Source organism: Aegilops tauschii, chromosome 7 (assembly GCF_002575655.3).
Source record: "Aegilops tauschii subsp. strangulata cultivar AL8/78 chromosome 7, Aet v6.0, whole genome shotgun sequence".
NCBI lineage: Eukaryota > Viridiplantae > Streptophyta > Magnoliopsida > Poales > Poaceae > Aegilops > Aegilops tauschii.
Genome location: NC_053041.3, coordinates 533,232,483 through 533,240,852, shown reverse-complemented (window position 1 = coordinate 533,240,852; position 8,370 = coordinate 533,232,483).

The following is an 8,370-nucleotide window of genomic DNA, read 5'->3' as shown; positions in this document are numbered from 1 at the left end:
AATCTAGTAGTCCAAACCAAACTGATAATTCGAAGAGACTTGCAAAGATAACCAATCATACATAAAAGAATTCAGAGGAGATTCAAATATTGTTCATAGATAATCTTGATCATAAACCCACAATTCATCGGATCTCGACAAACACACCGCAAAGGAAGATTACATCGAATAGATCTGCAAGAAGATCGAGGAGAACTTTGTATTGAGAACCAAAGAGAGAGAAGAAGCCATCTAGCTAATAACTATGGACCCGAAGGTCTGAGGTAAACTACTCACACATCATCGGAGAGGCTATGGTGTTGATGTAGAAGCCCTCCATGATCAATGCCCCCTCCGGCGGAGCGCCGGAAAAGGCCCCAAGATGGGATCTCGTGGGTACAGAAGGTTGCGGCGGTGGAAATAGGGTTTTGGCTCTTGTTCTGATGTTTCCAGGGTATATGGGTGAATATAGGAGGAAGAAGTACATCGGTGGAGCAACGTGGGCCCCACGAGGGTGGAGGGCGCGCCTGGGGGGGGGGGGGTAGGCGCGCCCCCTGCCTCGTGCTCTCCTCGTTGTTTGCTTTACGTAGACTCCAAGTCCTCTGGATCACGTTTGTTCCGAAAATCATGTTCCCGAAGGTTTCCTTCCGTTTGGACTCTGTTTGATATTCTTTTCCTTCGAAACACTGAAATAGGCAAAAAACAGCAATTTGGGCTGTGCGTCCGGTTAATAGGTTAGTCCCAAAAATAATATAGAAGTGTATAATAAAGCCCATTAAACATCCAAAACAGAATATAATATAGCATGGAACAATAAAAAATTATAGATACGTTGGAGACGTATCAAGCATCCCCAAGCTTAATTCCTGCTCGTCCTCGAGTAGGTAAATGATAAAAACAGAATTTTTGATGTGGAATGCTACTTAGCATAATTTTCAATGTAATTCTCTTATTTCTGGTATGAATATTCAGATCTGAAAGATTCAAGATAAAAGTTTAATATTGACATAAAAATAATAATACTTCAAGCATACTAACTAAGCAATTATGTCTTCTCAAAATAACATGGCCAAAGAAAGTTATCCCTAAAAAATAATATAGTCTGGCTATGCTCTATCTTCATCACACAAAGTATTTAATCATGCACAACCCCGATGAGAAGCCAAGTAATTGTATCATACTTTTGGTGTTCTCAAACTTTTTCAATCTTCACACAATACATGAGCGTGAGCCATGGACATAGCACTATATGTGGAATAGAATGGTGGTTGTGGATAAGACAAAAAAGGAGAAGATAGTCTCACATCAACTAGGCGTATCAACGGGCTATGGAGATGCTCATCAATAGATATCAATGTGAGTGAGTAGGGATTGCCATACAACGGATGCACTAGAGCTATAAGTATATGAAAGCTCAACAAAAGAAACTAAGTGGGTGTGCATCCAACTCGCTTGCTCACGAAGACCTAGGGCATTTTGAGGAAGCCCATCATTGGAATATACAAGCTAAGTTCTATAATGAAAAATTCCCACTAGTATATGAAAGTGATATCATAGGAGACTCTTTATCATGAAGATCATGGTGCTACTTTGAAGCACAAGTGTGGAAAAAGGATAGTAGCGTTGTCCCTTCTCTCTTTTTCTCTCATTATTTTTCTCTTTTTGGGCCTTTTCTCTTTTTTTATGGTCTTTTTTTTTCGTCCGGAGTCTCATCCCGACTTGTGGGGGAATCATAGTCTCCATCATCCTTTCCTCACTTGGGACAATGCTCTAATAATGATGATCATCACATTTTTATTTACTTTACAACTCAAGAATTACAACTCAAAACTTAGAACAAAATATGACTCTATGTGAATGCCTCCGGCGGTGTACCGGGATATGCAATGAATCAAGAGTGACATGTATGAAAGAATTATGAACGGTGGCTTTGCACAAATACGATGTCAACTACATGATCATGCAAAGCAATATGACAATGATGGAGCGTGTCATAGTAAACGGAACGGTGGTAAGTTGCATGGAAATATATCTTGGAATGGCTATGGAAATGCCATGATAGGTAGGTATGGTGGCTGTTTTGAGGAAGGTATATGGTGGGTGTATGATACCGGCGAAAAGTGCGTGGTATTAGAGAGGCTAGCAATGGTGTAAAGAAGAGAGTGCGTATAATCCATGGACTCAACATTAGTCATAAAGAACTCATATACTTGTTGCAAAAATCTACAAGTTATCAAAGCAAAGTATTACGCGCATGCTCCTAGGGGGATAGATTGGTAGGAAAAGACCATCGCTCGTCCCCGACCGCCACTCATAAGGAAGACAATCAATAAATAAATCATGCTCCGACTTCATCACATAACGGTTCACCATACGTACATGCTACGGGAATCACAAACTTTAACACAAGTATTTCTCAAATTCATAAACACTCAACTAGCATGACTCTAATATCACCATCTTCATATCTCAAAACAATTATCAAGCATCAAACTTCTCATACTATTCAACACACTCATAAGAATTTTTTTACTAATCTTGGATGCCTATCATAATTAAAGCAAATTACCATGCTGTTTTGTAGGACTCTCAAAATAATATAAGTGAAGCATGAGAGAACAATAGTTTCTATAAAACAAATCCACCACCGTGCTCTAAAAGATATAAGTGAAGCACTAGAGCAAAAACTATATAGCTCAAAAGATATAAGTGAAGCACATAGAGTATTTTAATAAATTCAGAATCATGTGTGTCTCTCTCAAAAGGTGTGTACAGCAAGGATGATTGTGGTAAACTAAAAATCAAAGACTCAAATCATACAAGACGCTCCAAGCAAAACACATATCATGTGGTGAATAAAAATATAGCTCCAAGTAAAGTTACCGATGGACGAAGACGAAAGAGGGGATGCCTTCCGGGGCATCCCCAAGCTTTGGCTTTTTGGTGTCCTTAGATTATCTTGGGGTGCCATGGTTATCCACAAGCTTAGGCTCTTTCCACTCCTTGTTCCATAATCCATCAAATCTTTTACCCAAAACTTGAAAACTTCACAACACAAAACTTAACAGAAAATCTCGCGAGCTCCGTTAGCGAAAGAAAGCAAAACACCACTTCAAGGTACTGTAGTGAACTCATTATTTATTTATATTTGTGTTAAACCTATTGTATTCCAACTTCTTATGGTTTATAAACTATTTTACTAGCCATAGATTCATCAAAATAAGCAAACAACACATGAAAAACAGAATCTGTCAAAAACAGAACAGTCTGTAGTAATCTGTAGCTAACGCAAACTTCTGGAACTCAAAAACATCTACCAAAATAGGACGGCCTAGACAATTTGTTTATTGATCTACTGAAATTGGAATCAGTATTTTATCAAGTTCTGGTGATTTTTAACAATTGTTTTCGTGAACAGAAAGTTTCTGGAATTTTCAGCAAGATCAAATAACTATCATCCAAGAAGATCCTATAGGTTTAACTTGGCACAAACACTAATTAAAACATAAAAACAAATCTAACCAGAGGCTGGATCAAATATTTATTCCTAAACAGAAGCAAAAAGAAAAAAACTAAAATAAAATTGGGTTGCCTCCCAACAAGCGCTATGGTTTAACGCCCCTAGCTAGGCATAAAAGCAAGGATAGATCTAGGTATTGCCATAATAATAGGATATATCACGAAAACTCATTTCATATTCTCTATGTTCAGCAGCAAGTTTTCTTTGTGGCAAGCAAAAGTAATCAAAAAGGGCTAAATTTAATGGGACAGAAGTCCCCAAGATCAACTTTGGGAGGTATAGGTTCCTCCTTCGGCCCTTCGTATTGCACAACCAATTCATCATTATAAGCATTCTTCTGACAGAACTTCTTGAGCCTAAACTCGAGAGAATATCCTAGCTCATTATTTCGAATAGCAAAATCATTATTAAGTTCAGAAATTCTATCAACTAGAACATTGGTAGGAACCCTTTTTCTAAGGTTTTCATTAAAAGCAACATAGTCTAGAGATTGAAAACACATTATTTCCTCTTGATCAAAGAGGATAGCCTCTATGGGAGGACGGCCAGCGTCCACCCTATAGTGCGCAAAGATTTCTCTGGCCTCTTTTATTATAAATCTGAACTCATGAGCCAAAAAGAGAGTAGCGGCACGCTTAACAGAAGAATGCTCAATATTAGAAAATTCTAGGAAAATCCTTTGTATGCAAGGATGCATGTGCATAAATTGCCTTTCAAGTTCAACTACAAGCATGGCGATAGCGTCCGCAAGACTACTAGTTCTATGAAGAATAGAACTACCCATAGAAGGCAAAGCACCGTCACAAGTAAAGAAATCTTGGATAACTCCTTTTCCAATAATATTACCACTACCGATTCGGAATTTTTTTGTATGTAAGATAGGGGGTTCTTCAGCAAGAGCATCAGAATTTTCCATGTTATTATTATTGTCCATATCGACAATAATTTCCCCAATTTCAAACATAACGGCAGAAAGTGCGAGGAGCAAAAGAAAGAGGGAGGCGAACCAAAAAGAGAGGGCGAATAAAACGGCAAGGGTGAAGTGGGGGAGAGGAAAACGAGAGGCAAATGGAAAATAATGTAATGCGAGGGATAAGAGTTTGTGATGGGTACTTGGTATGTCTTGATTTGACTTGACTTGACTTGGCGCGAATCTCCCCGGCAACGGCGCCATAAATCCTTCTTGCTACCTCTTGAGCACTGCGTTGGTTTTCCCTTGAAGAGGAAAGGGTGATGCAGTAAAGTAGCGTAAGTATTTCCCGTAGTTTTTGAGAACCAAGGTATCAATCCAGTAGGAGATCACGCTCGAGTCCCACGCACCTACACAAACAAATAAGAACCTCGCAACCAACGCGATAAAGGGGTTGTCAATCCCTTCACGGTCACTTACGAGAGTGAGATCTGATAGATATGATAAGATAATATTTTTGGTATTTTTATGAGAACGATGCAAAGTAAAATAAACGGCAATAAAAATAGCTAAGTGTTGGAAGATTAATATGATGGAAAATAGAGCCGGGGGCCATAGGTTTCACTAGTGTCTTCTCTCAAGAGCGTAAGTATTACGGTGGGTAAACGAATTACTGTCGAGCAATTGATAGAATTGAGCATATTTATGAGAATATCTAGGTATGATCATGTATATAGGCATCACGTCCGCGACAAGTAGACCGAAACGATTCTGCATCTACTACTATTACTCCACACATCGACCGCTATCCATCATGCATCTAGAGTATTAAGTTCATAAGAACAGAGTAATGCTTTAAGTAAGATGACATGATGTAGAGGGATAAACTCATGCAATATGATATAAACCCCATCTTTTTATCCTCGATGGCAACAATACAATACGTGCCTTGCTGCCCCTGCTGTCACTGGGAAAGGACACCGCAAGATTGAACCCAAAGCTAAGCACTTCTCCCATTGCAAGAAAGATCAATCTAGTAGTCCAAACCAAACTGATAATTCGAAGAGACTTGCAAAGATAACCAATCATACATAAAAGAATTCAAAGGAGATTCAAATATTGTTCATAGATAATCTTGATCATAAACCCACAATTCATCGGATCTCGACAAACACACCGCAAAGGAAGATTACATCGAATAGATCTGCAAGTAGATCGAGGAGAACTTTGTATTGAGAACCAAAGAGAGAGAAGAAGCCATCTAGCTAATAACTATGGACCCGAAGGTCTGAGGTAAACTACTCACACATCATCGGAGAGGCTATGGTGTTGATGTAGAAGCCCTCCATGATCAATGCCCCCTCCGGCGGAGCGCCGGAAAAGGCCCCAAGATGGGATCTCGCGGGTACAGAAGGTTGTGGCGGTGGAAATAGGGTTTTGGCTCTTGTTCTGATGTTTCCAGGATATATGGGTGTATATAGGAGGAAGAAGTACATCGGTGGAGCAACGTGGGCCCCACGAGGGTGGAGGGCGCGCCTGGGGGGGGGGTAGGCGCGCCCCCTGCCTCGTGCTCTCCTTGTTGTTTGCTTTACGTAGACTCCAAGTCCTCTGGATCACGTTTTTTCCGAAAATCACGTTCCCGAAGGTTTCATTCCGTTTGGACTCCGTTTGATATTCTTTTCCTTCGAAACACTAACATAGGCACAAAAAACAGCAATTTGGGCTGGGCCTCCGGTTAATAAGTTAGTCCTAGAAATAATATAAAAGTGTATAATAAAGCCCATTAAACATCCAAAACAGAATATAATATAGCATGGAACAATAAAAAATTATAGATACTTTGGAGACGTATCACTCCTCGTCTTGAAAGATTTGCAGCCCAACAGGCCTGACAAAGCGACTTACTTGGCAAATCACAAAAAACTGGGCTGTGGCCGTGGACCCAGCTGCGGCCGTGGACCCAGCTGTCAGCCTCTCCACGTACAGTACTCTTCCGATGGAAGTCGGTCGTTGACCACATTGACCACGCCGCGCCGAGAGCACCAAGGCGGTGGACGACGGCGAGGCCTAGGAAGGGGACGACGCGGAGCCGGGGAAGACTCGGTAGTGGATGCCCACGCGGAGAGGAGTACGAGGGTTCACTGGTTCGGCTGCGGTGTGAGGCTGCCATCGCCGCAAAATAACAAGGGGTGTGGGTGAGTAGAGGGATGGTCTGGCCAGCGGTGGGAGTAGTAGGGGGCGGTGAGGCATCTGCGGCATCACAGCCGGCCACGGGAGGCAGGAGCACGCGGCACAATCGGCGCTGGTTTGGGCGGCTGGAGCAAGAAGACCAGAGGTTGAAGAAGCACTACTGCCATTGGATGAACATCGTACGGTAACTGGAGCTAGAATCGTTCATATTGACTAAGTTGACAAAGCCCTCCTTCCCCGTCAACTTGGTAGGCCCACAAGTCAGCCTCCCACGATGCTGGGTTCCAGCTGGCAGTGCGAGTATTCATTTTTTTGTACGTAATAAGGAGGCACTTCCTTGAGTGTGAAGATAGCTGGTGGGTCTGACCTGTCAGCGGGGGGCACGTTTTTTTCGCGAAATACAGAGGCCCTTCCGGTGGGTCCCAGATGTCAGGTGGAGGAATCAAAGACTTGAGAAGGCATACAGAACAAGCTAGTGTTCCAGTAAAGAGATGTTGCTGAGTTTTAGAAAAAAGAGAGACATGCTCCTGTAGCTGGTTCGAATACAAACCTAGACTATGACTATATATGGTGCTATGCTACTCTACAAGTAATGAAACTAACATATCAAACGTTCGCTTCTCCTCTTCTCTACTTACTCTGCCTAGCATCAGAAGCTCTGGCCGTAGCAACCATGTCCGCTGGCTGCTCGTCCACCTACTCTTCAGCAGGCAACAACCAAATATGCGCCAAGTCGCCACCCGTACCATCGCCTGTGGGTCTCATCACACCACTGCCGGCACGCGCACCGCAGCCGGTTGCTCATCGCAACCCGCTGCCGTTGGTGTGGTGCCACTGCTGCAAATCACGCAGTCATCCGTCGCGTCTCAACCACAATCCTCAACCCTGGCCGAGTCTTCTACAAATGCCCGAATCATGGGGTAATAATATTTTTAAGTGTTGTTCTGCTGCTTTCAGTTGCTGATTTTTTAATAGTTTGGTTGATGATCTTTGAATTTGATTCGTGCAGAATAGGGACGATTCGTGTGATTTGTATTTCCGGGAAGTTGCTGATGTGGGGGAGTGCAACTACGCTGATTATTTGGTTAGCCGAGGAATCCCAATACCAGCAGGTTGGGGTGTTGGACAAGTAATTGAAGGAACGGCAGAAGAGGAAGATGCAGAGCGGAAGGTTAAAGATGCAGTTCCTCTGATCATGGCCAAGCAACAGCTGCTGAACGGCCTTGACAGCAATGAGGAGATGAAAGAGCTTGTGAAGATAATGGGCAAAATCGATGTGCTCTGTAGGATGATTGTCTCTTTATTTGTAGTGTATGTAGCACTCGTGATGTATTCAGTGGCTATGACATGAGCACTTTGCTGAAACTAGTAATGAATGAAACCTGTGTAGCAGGCTGGGCGTAGTGTTGTGAACATCTAATGATTTCTATTAACGGAAATCAGGGGGTATCCCCTTTTGCTCATAAATAAATAAATAGCAGAGGCCCTTTTGGTAATAAATAAATAAATTAGCAGAGGACCTGTCGGGTCAGCTTTGTTCTCATTCGAAGACGTCGAGCAAATTGCAGGCCAACAGCAAACTATGTCATCAAATTCAAATTTCACAGCCAAATATGAGTACAACTAAACAACAATGTCATCATGTTTTAGTCGTCATACAATCACCAAACACAAATCAGCATACATAACAGGTGATGTTCTCACAGGAAAATACTAAACAACATGTTCATCAGGTTTCAGTTGTCATAGCAAACACAATTTCACATCGTAG